Here is a 15237-nt window from a genome sequence, read left to right as displayed (position 1 = left end):
TTGTCTAAGGCATTTTGTATTTTTCCCCAATTGCTCCATCCCGTCTTTCAACGCGATGTTTATCTGAGCACAATATTGTCTCGAATACCACGATCAGATCAGAGAGTGAAGAAAATCTCTTCATCTCTTCTTCCAACTTTGTGTGTTCGAGAACAGAATATTCTCTCGCCACAAACTGCTTGATAAACATTGATCATTGAACACAACATTTACATTCTCCGTGACCAGCTTTGCCAAGGTTTGTCATGGAAGTGCACTTATAAGGCATTTATGAGACAGATCGAAACAGCTGTTTTCTCGTGTTTATCTACTTTGACAATCAGTGGGAGCCCGTTTGTTTGGTATGCGCCGAACATTCCAATGGGTCCCACTCATATCTGCCTGTTTTACTTTTCGTCTACCAGGGCTTTAGAACATAGTTGTTATATGATTCTTAAAATGTATCGTTAGATAATTCATGCCATTGCATTCTAAGCATGAAATGCTGAAGAAAACACGAATGAAGTAAAACGTTACAAACATTATTTTGTGTTCGGACCTAACGGAATGTTCACGCAGAAACATACCAAACAAAACAAAGTAAATAAACGGGCCACCGCGAAACGTCTCATAAAATGCCTTATAGTGGTACACTTTAGCGCAACCACACCACAACCTGAACAACTCATAGGCAAATCGCTGGGCAGGACCCATACCGCACTACTGCACTCAACCATCTCGCTACTACCTTCACACAGCTCAAACGGTACCAAAGCAGACGACACAAAACACAAAGAAACAATAAAGGCGCAAAATGTTACTCCGCCAGCTGCCGCTGGGGCAGAAAATCCACAATTAAACGAAAATAACAGCAGCGACAACGTCGGCTAGTTATTTCGATGCAGAAAACACTTGGGCACGCAAAGGAAATGATTTCCGCGGCACTTGATCAATTTCACACGTTAATTGATTTTTATTTATCACTGCACTGCAGAAACAACCACATTCACTGTCACCAAATATGAATATGCGCGAAAAAAAAACGCGCAAAAAAAAACAAAAAAAAAAATAAATTTCGGTGAATTTTTTTTGTTTCTAACAGCATGCATAAAATAGCAAACAACCATTTCTAGTAAGTGTTAATTTTCCAATCATTACGAGGTATGGAGAAAGAAACCACAATTTTCAAGAAAACTTTGATTGCAGTGCTCTCGAAAAGCGTAAATATGCAAGAAAATCACTCACTAGAAGGTGGTACTAGGGTTATAAATATTTCAATTTCATTTTCAGATCAGGAAACATTTGGGGACATTAGGTTTGCGGGACCATTCAAAAGCAAAGAATTATGATAATTAAAGTTTTTCTTGTACAAATTTTTGATATTAAACGTCGCGTTTAACCATTCTATCGGAAAGCTAAAGTTTTAAGCTTTGGAATGGTATATAAAACCTTATATTTGGGGAAAGAATGACTTCATGACATACAAATCAAAGTAAGTAATGATTTTTATTTTATCAGCTTTTCTCTTCACCAGCCCATATCTTTATACTGAATAAAACATCGCTTCAATATTTCCGATTCTCTTATCTTCATATGATATATAAATTAGACAAATTGGAGATAGTAAACTTTTCGATTTACGGTCACCCTTTCCCCATAGTGCATAGTCTTGTCTTCAGCAAATTCCCTTTCGTCATTGCACATGGCAGTCTTATGCCGCGCGCCATTGACAGTTGGTGAAACTCCGTATATCGTTCCTATCCATGTTCTCCTGCGCTCCAGCTATCGACTCTCTTCGTTGCCTTTTTCTCCGGTGGATTCGTTTCTATTCTGCCTTTGCTACACTGTACCGCTCTCTGTTGAACGGGTACGAGCCATATTAGCATTCGACTCACATAACATATACGCATCTTGCTGAGGAATGTGGTCCTCCTGATTTTGAAACACTAGCGAACCTAAGGTGGAAGTCAAGCTTTACTGTACAACGCGCATAAGACAGAGCAGCACGCATATTTGCAGATTCTTTCTTTGCTGGAATGGATATACGGGAGGGCGTTCGTCGATTGTTGATTCACAGAGCCTACTTTGAAACTTGCAGTTGTTCTATGATACCTATCTGTTTTGTGATTCGACTCTAGCATCTTTTCTCGTCTGTCACTCACTGGCACTCCTCATCAAACCAACCATTCGTTGCGTCGCTGTTCAGCCACCTTCAACTGACAAGCGTTGGTATTGAAACGCACCGTTCTGTTGTTTCGTGACTCGTGATGCTGGGTCGCGCCCGAATTTTGCAACTACTGAGTCAATGTTCGGACCTCTGAAGGACCTCTACACGAGAAATATCGTCCGTCGATCAGCACTTGGTCTATCTTGAGCAAGCGTTCCACTGATGTTGCCAGGTGTGTTTCGGATATTCTTACGTGCGAAGTAGGTACTGATTACCATCTCTACTAGCAGCAACAAAGGTTACAAGTCGAGATCATTATCGTTGGTAGCGGAAGAAGGCTTTCCGTCCAATGACAGGGCGAAAGGAACTTTCTCATCCGATCTGCGCATTTGCATCCCCGATAACAATCTTTTCATTGTGTTGGGCACTCTCCATCGGCCATGTCAATGCTCTCATAGAACTCATCCTTCACGTCATCAAGCTCATCGTTCGTTGGAGCATAGATGCTGATCAGGCTATAGGTGAAGAATTTGCCCTTTATTCTAATTGTCCGCGCACAATGCGAACATGTGAGCATTTCGGATTTTGTTTATGTATTTCATATTTAACAAAACACGCACTACTACCCACTCGAATGATAATTTAACTCGCTTTTTGGCTTGCTGGTGTTTGCCGAGCGAAAAGAACCGTTATGAATTAGACGCCAGCAGCGAGAAAGAAGAATAGGAAGCCCAAGACGAGAACACCGACAGCAATGATGCCTAGGATACATTACGCAGTACGCACGCTGATTGGCCGACCAATCAGGAGACAGATAGGATTCAACATCATGATAAGAAATTGGCATTCGCTTAAGAGCATTCAGTTGCTTGTAAACCATTGACATGAAATATACTTTTGAACGAAATTAACAGCTACTTTTCTGGACTAGAAATAACCAGCCTTCCTCAAGGCTAAAAAAGAGTTAAGGAATATTTTTTCTATAGTCGCTATCGTACGGACTTGAAGGTCCTTCAGCCGCAGGGCATAGACATAATCCACATCCCCTACCGAGGCAACTGGTGCTGTCCAGGTAATACTTCAGTGGGAAGGTTGCCGTTGTCGAGTTCAATATTCCGACAGACCGCTAACCGTCTGTGATCGGACACTAATCTCAACACGCAAATGCGGTCGATCGTCTTCCACCGGACTACACGCTTCAACTGCTTCCTGATCACATGAAGCCAACTCTTCTTTCTGTCTGTCACCATCGCTAAAGTAGATGTGGTACTTGTATGAAGTGTCTGCTATGGGATCCATCGCCCAGAATTCACGTTCTTCAGTTCGCCACCGTATTCTCTGGATTGCTAACACACTCACACTCACTGCAGCTCACGAGCCATGAGCCCAAAACGTGCAAATTCATTCAAAGTTCTCACGCTCCAAGATCCGACTTTCCAATCGTTGTCCTCTATTCGTTGTCGGGTTCGTTGCCGTAACCGTTGGTCCCAAATTTGTAATTTGTGGCTCCTCCACAACTCTTCCTTCTTAAACGTCACCCTGCCTCAGAACCTAATTCCATGGTCCACCTTAATCAAACTGACAGCCTCACTGGTGGCCATCCTTAGTTGTCAGAAAAATGCGCAGAGCTGTCTTACTTTTGAAGTCATTCGTGCCAAGCACTCACACTCACACTCATTTGGCGGTATGGGTTAAGGTAGAGTAACTCTAAGACTCAGAAGTTGACCTAAATCTTTTTTGGAAGTGTGCAAACTTTGAGCGAAGAGTTAGATAGTTGTCAAATTTCGTGTTGGAGGTTTTTTACCTATCGAAGATAAAAATACGATTTTGAGCGAACTTTCTTTTCTGTCCGCAGCTACTGATGGTGAAAAAAGGCAGTTAAAATTAAAAAAAAAACGTATACAGTACAGATTAAAAAGTTGTTCCTAAAAGTTATTAGTACGGCTTGTAAAAATAGGCCTTGAGAAAAGAAATCCACTAAGAGGTTATAAAAAAGACGGTAAACTACAAGAAAAGGTCCATTGGGCCTTTCTTTTATTTCGACGCTCGGAGTGGTTCCGTTCTACGCAGTACTCTACAGACCGCCATTTTGGGTGGATAGAGATCAGAAGGCAATCGTGAAGGAACGGTTTTTTACGCCATCTTGAATTGACAGCTCGGACAGACACGTGACTCGGCTTAGAGACGACCATCAATCACTGTATCGCATCTTCGGCCACCTTAGTGGACTCGGAGATTTCCGGCCGGAACGGTAATCCGAGCCAAATCGTCGTACCGAATTCAGCCAGCCAACCTCACGAGGCCACCATTCCGGCCAGCCGCCGGAGCAAGCCTCCAAGGAGCCAAGTCGTCCTTCTCGCATCGAATACCTCCAGCCAACCCACACGTGGCCACCATTCCGACCAGCCGCCGGACGCCTGACGCAGCTCCAAGGGAGCGCGTCCGTGCCAAATCATCCAGCCACAAACCACCGTGGCCATTCCGGATCAACCGATCGCCTGGTGATCATCCGTCCATCGCCATACCAGTCGGACGTCGGACATCCAAAGCCGCTCAAGGGAGCCATGCATTGGAGTGCTGGACTCATCGGTCCCAAACGCCGGATGGAACTACTCCGAAGAACATCGACCAAACGAGGGCTCCAACGACGTCATCGAAAGCCAGCCAACGAACAGCTGTAATCAAACCCAGACACCTAAAATGTCATTCCACTTCTTTGATTATTCTCTGCGAGGGTCAATAATGATGTAAGCGTAATTGGTAGTTGGCCTTATTCGAAGACTCATCAGTATGGTATACACTTTGAATATTTTTGATTTTTACCTTAAACGAGGGATCCAGACCTTAAGCTATCTGGTCCCAAGAAAATAAGTTCCACCTTGATCGTGTCCACTTTGGTTGCTGGAACTCAGCCCGCCATCGAAAGTGACAACTGATAACAGAATCCAACTCTGACAGGTGAGTGGCGAAGGAGCAGTAAGGGTTTGTGAGTTGCACAAAATAAGCGACCCGTGCTCGAGGTTCCCAACCACAATTTTCCCATTGAGCAAGCCAGGGCTTACAGTTAGCAATCCGTTTGCCCTACTTTTGCCTTTCCTGTTAACTGTAGAATCTTCGGTAGGCCCTACCAGGGTTGCGCCCTCACATTGCATTGAAGAGGCTGCCTTCTCGATGCTGACACAATGCAGCATGATGAGCACCGTTTTGTTTAGAGTCCCTCGCTGGCACTCGGACGCTGATCAGCCGCCCTAACATGGGGAACAGACGCTGGAGCCGCTCTAACATGGAAGACAGAGCTCTGATCAGATTTGCACTCGAAGACTAGCAAATCCCCTACCTGTCAGCATACGACTAGTTCCCACCGGGTTGGTTACCCGATCTTCCCTAAGGTTGTTTCGATCTGGCCAGGCCACAAGGAGGTAGGAGGTTGCTGGGTAAGAGGCTAAGGATCGAAATGGGGTACGCGAAGTACCAATGGACGCCTCGAATCTTGACAAAAGGTCGAAAGGACAAAAGGCGAAAAGACAAAACGTCGAAAGGGACAGAAGGTCGAAAGGAAAAGAGTCGAAAGGTACAAAAGGTCGAAAAGGACAAAAGGTCGAAAAGACAAAAGGTTGAAAAGGACTAATGGTCAGAAGACAAAACGTCGAAAGGGACAACATTTCGATCGAGAACAAGTTGATAACAAGCTGGTTTGTGCTATGCATTTAACTTCAAGCAGAAATAATAACACACTCATCTCATTAATCAAAGTTGAAGAATGAGCCATTTTCAGTGAAGGAGAAATTACTTGAAACAATATTATGAATGTTCAAAAAGTTTTGTTAGAGATAAAGCAGATTGTTGATTTGAAAATGAATAAAACTTGTATTGCGCGAGACAGAGTTGTGCTATACAGTTGGCAAAAATGCCTTTATTTTTTCACTATTTTTAACAATTAAATGAAATGCTTTCAATGAATGCAAATAATAGATGGATGTCAAGTGTTTCTAATATCACTAGATCTGTCAAATGCGGCACGCACTCGCGCATTGATGTATTTTATGTGCGGCGCATTACCATTGATCAAATGATATTTAAAAACCCAAACATCAATCTATTAGTTTGCTCACAATGAATTTTAATTAATTGTTAAAAATTGTGTAATTTTGACCTAATCAATCTTTTCCTTCTTTCGGAATTTTTCCCTTTCGACCTTTTGTCCCTTTCGTTCTTTTGTCTCTTTCAACCTTTTGACCTTTTCGACCATTTGTCTTTCGACTTATTGTCCTTTCGACCTTATGTCTTTTGACCTTTTGTCCCTAACCCTGCTTTACCCAGCATTTGCCGTGCCACATCTTAAATATTTATCATAAAACTATCCCCAACCTGTCCAAACTCCTTAGGATTCCACAAAACTTAAAACCCCCATGGGTGAAGATGTTGTGACGCCTTACCCTTAGGGCCTGGTAGTTTTGGGAATCCAATTTCCAGTTAGAATATATTCTTGTAGAGTATTTTTAACGAACACGTAGCGAGACAGTTGGATTTAATCCACTACGTAAACATTTCGGAATGATCGTGTCAAAGTGGAATAATATTCAGTTTGCTGGGTTGCTGCGACGAACGGTAGAGCCTGGAACTCGTCCTGGTAACGACAATGGCGCAGTCGGTAGACGATGTAAATTGAAAATCTAAATCAATGACTTGGCCCTTGGTTCCCTTATACTTCAATAACATAAAATAAATATAAATTTTATTGGATATCTCAACGTTGATTCAATTTCGATTCAGGATTAGATTGGATTGGGGTTGCGTGTATATTCGGATATATCTATCGAGTTCAGATTTGCAATAATTTTCAATGGAATACAATCAAATTGAATTACTTACCACTTACTTACTTACTTATTTAAGTACTTACCAGTGGCGTAGCTAGAAAATTGGTCTGAGGGGGGGGACAGAACTTTTTTTATTTTTTATTTGAGGGTTTGAAAACAAAATTTCTTGAGAAAAATTGTCTGGGGGGTGGGGGCTATGTCCAAAAACCCCCCGTGGCTACGCCACTGGTACTTACCTTTTTAAACAAATATGAATATCGTTCAACACTCTTGATGATCATAGTCTGCCCTCCATTTCAGCTGCAACTGCTAATGAAAGTTCTGTGCATCGTCATAATGGTACTCCTGAACGCGTGCGTATGGCGTTTCTTCGTGAAGGCTCTTCACACCAACGGGGAATTGTGGCATCGCTGGTCAGCGCTGCATCGAACTACACCGTGTCGGTAAGTCTTTTTCGCGATTTCCCACTGTTCTATTTTCAAATTTGGCATTCTGATTGATTCTGCAACGAAGGCCCTGCTTGGGTGGTTAATATCGGGAGCAAACTTCCATTATCTGGTGGATTGGAACAACTCTGGTGATGGCCGACTTTTTTTCTAATGACCGATGACGAAAGCAATCGGACAAATCGGATAAAAATTACATTAGTTAATAAATTTGGTTTAAAATGTTTCAAAAATATATTCTTCGAAAGCCAAAATTTTACAACCTAGTGTTAATAATAGCGTGATTGATTAGGTTGCAGGTTTTAAATTGTCGAACAATTTTCCCAAATTGTGTATATGAGAATGGGTGGTATAAATAACGGTTAATGATGCTCATAGTGCTTCGAAGAGCAGTCTTGGTTCGGCTGATTGTAGCTGCGATGGTGATTGACGTACAACGTAACGGCAATAATCCCAAAGCAGCGCCAGTCTAACGTGCCCGTCGTTGTCCTCCTGGAACCACGCGGAGTAAACGCCGAGACCGATCGTAACCGATCCCATGATGTAAGTCACAACGGCGATCCCGTGCATGATCTTGGAGATCGGTCGCACCAGGTGTCGCAGTTGGTAGCCATATTTGGTGAAAATGCTCCCGCAATGGACAGTAGCGTAAGGATAACAGTAATGAGACCACAATGGCAGGACAGTTTGATAGTGGGCCTTCCCATGCGGACCTTCAGGAAGATGCACACGGAAGCGATCGTGATGAGGATACCAGCCAGTGCCTGTAGGATCAGTGAACGAAAACTCGAGTTTTCTGGTGCTCCGATAGGTCAGTAGGTTTTCCGGATAGAGTAAGTACAGCTTGGGACATCAAGATGAAATACTGGAAGGGGAGAAGAAACAATCAGTGTCAATTAATGAAAACTATTATAAAGTGAAAATTATCGATTGTAGTTGTTTTGAAAAACTAAATTCTTCCACGATGGGTATTTGAAAGCGTTTTATGGTTTATTGTCTCGTTACTCCGCTTTTATCGTGACATTTTTTTTTCTATTTATTAAATAAACAAATAATTGGCGCAAATCGTTTTTTTAAATTAAATTCCATGCAAATTTTCAAAATCTCATGCAAATTGTACGAAAACCATTTCATCGAAAAGTTTGAGTTTTAATTTTCAAAGTATTTAAGTTTTGTCACAACATTTTTCCTCGTAAATAGAGCGGATAATATGATAAATATTAATCTGAGTTACTAAAAAGAGTTGGTTTTCAAAATAGATTGCGATTATTGGCCTATGCCTGGTGTTGGAAATTTGATCTCATTAGTACTTCTGAGCTGCGGAGGACGATGGAGGTCCTTGTAGCTTAATAAGACTCCTGCCTAGCGTACTGTTTCGTGGGATTAAATCCTACCGAAGGAAGTTACCTCACCAATACATTTTTCGAACTCAATTTTCGATGTTGTGCAATTGCACAAATCGAGTTTCAGACATAGTAACATCAAATAAAAGAAGATAACGAATATAAATTAACAAAAATTGGGCTGTCTATTCTTGAGTAAAAACTATTTTTTTGAATTTTAAACCGTAACATTTTTAAGTAATGCGCGGTCGTAAAAATCTCAACTTTGTTTTGTATATAAGAAGAAATAGACGAGTACTTAATTCTACATAGTTGCCAATATCATAACATAGGGTTTCTCACCCCATTCCCGGCCTAACATGCGCACGACTGCATTATTTAATTGATATTTATGGCTAGGGCAACTTTTCTGAATTTGTGGGCGTGTAATATTGCGATGGGGTTCACCTCTGCTTCAAAAATAGTTATTCTTGCTAAACACCGCTTGAAAAAGCTTTTATTTGATTTAAATTAACATGGTGAGCACCTATTTCAGTCATATGCGATTGCTTGTCCGGCATACCCAAATCTCCTCGGCATACGCAATATTTTACTCAATCTCTCAACATCTTACTCATCTCTCTCTCGGACGGTAGAAATGCGACGTAAACAAAAATATGCACGTTCCACGACAACAAGATGCCAGATGGTATTATTCATAATCATTTTTATTTGGTTAAGAAGATATATTTACTCATCCAAATTTCTTCCAAACACTTAAAACAATATCTTTCCACCTTTGAAATCGAGAGAATTATAAATAACATGATAGCTTCAACGTATTAGACAGTTTTCCTATTAACGATGAAGGATTATCTTCATATTAAAATAAGACTTATGGCCTTTGGCAACACTGTACAGCTAGAAGTTCTTGGCCGAGGTGATTTTTGTTCGGTTTGAGGATACATTTTAAATGTATTCCAAATGTTTATAAAAATCTAGTGATACGAACAATTACAAAAGATTAAAGTGCTGAGTTTAGCATTATTGTGTGGTGATAAACAGCCTGAAGCAACGTTGTATCGAGCACTGTGACGATTTTCAGGTAGGTGTTTATTTGATGATACTTTTGTAAAGTGGAAAGAATCACTTCGCTCAGTGGTGTTGAACGAAGAGCAAAAGTTTGAAATCTACATTTTATTTTCTATAATTGATCGTTAGGAGTGAAATAAATGGTTGAAAAAATTGAGTATTGTGCGAGATAAATAGGAGACTTTTTAAAATGATCAATCATAAACCTACGGCTACTAAACAGTATAAATCATTAGCTTTCTGTGCAGTGAGCCGAATGGGGTCCATAGGCCCAAGTAGTGATTTACCCTACATGTCATGTTTCATAGGCTTCAGATTTTAAGACTGTAATAACAATTAGGGTCTCGCCGACATTTCTCACCAACACGAACGCACGGTTGTGGTTGCAAACAATCCCATTTGATTTTGCCGACAGTTGCTCGTGGTGCAAACAAACCGAGTAAAAGTGTGAGTGAAACGTGTGTACGTACACGATCGCTGAAAGCCTATAATTTTAAACCACTAGTGGAGTTGATCTAATTCACATCAGAAACAACTCGACCCGACACATACATTTACGCGCTGAGCGAACAGCGAATATGACGTGCTACTTTTTATTTAAAAGGAAAACAATTGGAATTTATGATTATTCTTGATGAATTTTCTGCCACAGGACGATTACTACCCAAAATTTAACAAGCTACTTACCCCGATGCTCATCAGAGACGGATGCCATGAAAACAGTACGGTGGCCTTGTTGAAACAGTGGTAGGTGATGAACGGCCATGGCAAACATTAGAAAGTTTGCCAACAGATTCACAGAAGCAGTTTTTGCTCATTTTGGGTTGTTGCTGCTGCAGTCCTCGTCGTCGTGGAATTTTGCTGCACACCTGTTGCTTATTGGTAGCAGATTGCGTCCGTGGCAGCGCTAAATCCGTCCGCAGCCGAAATTATTTCATCTGCTTCTACCTCATCCATAGCCGGTTCACTGATAAGCTCAATCACTTCAGTAGTGTAAGAACGTTTTCTGTTATCACTGGCTTGATTATGGACAGATTGCGTTTCAGAATCCGAGCGATTGAGGATCGCCACTTTCTAGCGAATCAGCTGTGTGCGTGCATGAAAAATAAACAAACAGATCGAAGGATTGACATTTTAACTCGTCGATTTTATCGATTGAAGACGTAGCAGGGTTGGATATGAAACGATCAGTTATCGATATATCGATCAATCGATCATGATCATATCACAGATCAAAGATCTGTAATTCTTTTTTAAATAAGTCTTGCAGGTTTTGTTCTCTATTGATCATGATTCATAAAATTCGGCCACAAAATTCTATATACAAACAATGTTTAGGTCAAAATTGATAATAATATGTCTCCACTTGATAGTAACAGAACCAAACCAGAGAAAGCCACATTTCTCCTTAATATTTAAACGAAAATAATATTTACAAGAATGGAATTCTCCAACACGATTGTAAGGCACGTTGGAATGACTTTCGCTTTCTACGGTACCCATTGCTATATGTTATCGTTTGTGCTGACTAGGTTAGCAATATGACTGTATCTTACTCTTGAGGAGGAATGAACTGAATCCAATTATCTATTTCCATTCGCACGTACGTTTTACCTCAGACATCTATATTATTGGCTTGTGTTATCTTCATGCATTTGGTTCGCTTAAGTTCAAGTGTGCTCTCGAAAAGCTGTTGTTGACAAGTGGCTACTTTTGAGCAAAGTTTTGTTGAAATGATGATTGAAAACATGTATTTTGACAAAGTTAAAATGTGTACACAAAAAATATTTTTTGAATTTTTAACCGAAACATTTTTGTTAATCTTGAGATACACATTAAACCAGCTCTCGGGTCATCAGAGGGTGTACACCGGTCTATAAATCATCGGCGACGGCGTTTTCCGTGATTTTGCCCAGCGTCGGTGTGATTCGGCATTGTAATTTTTTTTTATCGCATTTGATTGTTGGATAAAATTTATGAGATTTTTTTAGGATTATTTAGATTTAATGAGAAGTAGGTTTTGTTCTATTATTGGAGGGGTTTTTATGATCGATTATGCTTAAATATCAAACATTTGCATATCAAAGAATATTGTGGCCAAATTTCATAAAATTAGAATATAATAGAACAAAACCTGCCAAAGCCGTCTTCCCCATGTTTTTTTCAGATTCTCCGAAACTTGCAAGCCCTTTCCAATTCTCTGAACTCCTTGAAAATTCTCCGTAATTTTCCGGATAGTCTTCAGTTATGTAAACCTTCAGAAACCAACATTTTTAAATAAATTTTTCAAAACTTTGAGATTTCCTCGGCAAATTCTATAAAGGGTGAACTTTCACGAAACGAATCGTGTTTAAAGCTAACGAAAGTCCTGCGTATCTTTTATGCAACAAACTTTTTTCACTCATCTCTTATCGTCAATTTTGCTAAAGCAGCATACAGGGAGCTGTAAAATGCCAGGGTCTAAAGTTTGTCCACAAAGTGATCCCTTCGCAATGATTCGTCGCGATTACAAAGGTTCGTGCGACATAACCCTCAAACCAAGATGCTGTTTAAAAACGGAAGATTCTCCCAGCCCTTACCAGGTAATGTTACCATAACGGTTTCGGCCTCCTCGCGGATTCGATGATGATCTCAAGTGCCACAACAGAACGGTACACTTGCCCCAATCAACATTAAATAAAGGCACGAAGAAGTTCGTGAGTTGCTCAATGTTACTAATATCCCCAGCAAGCATATCACCTGAAGGCAGTGAAAGCTGGCGTGCAACTTATGGTCCATGGCCACCAAGATGGACAACTTCAGCACCAAAACATTATCGCAGCACTGAATACATCAAACATCGAGTACTTCAGGTAACCCAGCCGAAAACCAATCATTGAAGATAATTCTCTGGCCTCCCGGACTACACCGCAGGAGCTGCAGAGGAACTCGGTTGCACAACGTTTTACCGAAGGAAATAAAACCTTCTCAAGGAAAAGATCAGGTGCTGTAGAAAGCACCCTTTATCTTCTTTTTTTGAGAAAGGTAAAGTGAAACTACTCGAACTACAGAAAATTAAAACACTGTTCAGTATCGTAGTCAAATGGCGATATTTTACTCGAAAATCCTCCGATGCGGTACAATGTTTTCGTTGTCAACGCTTTGGACATGGTATGCAAAATCGCAAACCACTCTGCTCTGCGTCAAGTGGGGATAAAATCTCTCGGCGGCATGCAACCTCCACGGCAGACCTCGAAATGTTAGATCCAGCCATTACCCGTTCAAAAGTGCGTGATGTAAACCTGGTAATCATACCGCTAACTACCAAGGATGTGTTGCCAGGAATAATCTTCACAAAACAGAGGCTAATTCAAAACTTCTCGAACAGAACAACAACAGCAAACTGGCCTTCACATGGTGGTGATCAAATGCGTCCCAACCGTTTCAGCTCCAAAAGCAGCTGGAGAGTCGCACTCATATTCCGAAGTACTAATCAATTCTACTGAAGAGAGCAGTACCAATGATCTTTTCACTTTATCGGAATTTATGTGTCTAGCTAGGGACCTATTCACATGCTTGAAAGGATGCCGCAATAAAAACAGTTCATTGCTCTATCTGAGTTATAAAATATGTGTCACAATGTTCAACCCACAAACTTTAAATGTGGTTAACTGGAACAGCAGATCTGTATCGAACAAAAAAAATCAAATTCTTCGACTTCCTGCTTCGTTTTAAAATCAAGTGGAATCGTCACTGAAACCTGGGGCCCCATTCATCTCCTTTCGACGATCTGTATTGTAAGATGCTTGTGGTTTGCCTGTTTCGAGTCGAGATGCGCAAGCCACCCCTGGTTGCGCCCTGCATTTTCTTTCGTTCACCCACGACAACTGTATTCGATCTGATCGTCCCACTGGTGAAAACGAACGAGGGGAGAGATGTTAATCGCTATCCGAAAAGGAGCAATACGTCCAACAAGACGCGGATTCAACGTTCACTTCATTGCGGCTTACTTCGAGAGCCAAATCATCATTATGTTGGAATAAGTACAAAGACGATCTTAAAAGTTTAATGCGTTATAACGGACACGGCGTTTGTTATCGGTGATCTGAACGCAAGAAATCGCCAGTGGAACTGTATGAAAGCAAAAAGCAGGAATACTCCAAAAATTGTTTCACAGTACAATTTCCAGTACACCAGACTTTTCATTCCACCCGTAGGCCGGAAGACTCACACTAGACTTAGTTTGTCCAACAATGTTATTGACATGACGAAACCTAACTCACAACGCTATCGTCCGATCATCTACCTGTAACTTTTGTGCACCTTGACGCCGAACCCGATGCAAATGCGCCCTTTCGCTGCTACAGCCGAGCTAACTGGGAATGTTTAAAAAAATAGATGACCACTAAACCTGTGGACCCTTTTTGCTGTTGTAGAAAATGTAGCAGATATTAACAGAGCAGTTGAGTTCTTCACTAAGATGCTGCTAGAGGTAAAACTGCTGCTGTTCCCTGGAAAGTTCCATAACGAGTTCCTATGCATTCGACTGCTTATCGCGCTACGTAACCGACGTCGGCGTTAATGGATTAGGACAAGGATTCAACAATACAAGAACATCGTTCTGCGCTGAACGTAGAATTGTGGATGAATGCAATCAGGCACACTTCCGCAAATTTAGTGAAACTACAATCGTAGAGTACGGGAGCAATCAGCTCTGGAAAATATCGAAGGCGTTGCAAAAATTGTAAGTACAGCCCTCCTCGGTAACACTATGCTGGTTTCTTCTCCTGCGAGAAGGCTCAAATATGGAAAACGTCGCAAAAACATAATAACTCAATGGTAAGTGACTTTGCAACCACTGAAAGTGTCAATCGTACCCTGAACTATCTGGACCATGCCTGTCCAGAACCAGACTACTCATGGCTTATTCGTCCAAAAGAAAAAAAACTTATTCATTCTTTGAAACTAAAAGTCACCAGGTTACGACCAGATACGGATCGTCTTGCTAAAAATCTTCCTCGAAAGGGTATAATTTTCTGCAAAGTTTTTCGGCATGTTTAAAACCAGCTACTTCCCTACTCAATGGAAGCACGCCGTTATAATTGCAATCTCAAAACCAAAGAAAGGTGCCCCGCTCCCTTCAAACTATCGCCCGATAAGCCTTCTTCCAACAATCAGTAAGCTACTGGAAGATTATACATTGGTCGAAGCTCACCAGAAACTACACGAATCATTCCTGATTAACAATTTGGGTTCAAGAGGCCAACTCAACCGCTCCAATAATTAGTCTAGTAAAACACGTTCGTAGTAACTTCGCTCAAGGAAGATCGTCTGAAATGATACTCCTTGACGTAGAAAAAGCTTACGACTCAGTCTGGCAAGATAGCATTCTTCATAAATGAACTCATACTTTCCATTTGCCACACAAGATT

At 41.1% G+C, this 15237-nt stretch overlaps 1 pseudogene; it reads right to left on the bottom strand.

Annotated features, from left to right (window-relative positions):
* Positions 1 to 7668: 7668 nt before the first annotated feature.
* Positions 7669 to 11329, bottom strand: LOC134222546 (uncharacterized; annotated as a pseudogene).
* Between the last annotated feature and the right edge of the window lie 3908 nt (positions 11330 to 15237).

This window comes from Armigeres subalbatus, chromosome 3 (assembly GCF_024139115.2).
Source record: "Armigeres subalbatus isolate Guangzhou_Male chromosome 3, GZ_Asu_2, whole genome shotgun sequence".
NCBI classification, from domain to species: domain Eukaryota; kingdom Metazoa; phylum Arthropoda; class Insecta; order Diptera; family Culicidae; genus Armigeres; species Armigeres subalbatus.
This window is presented reverse-complemented; position numbering and strand designations above follow the sequence as displayed.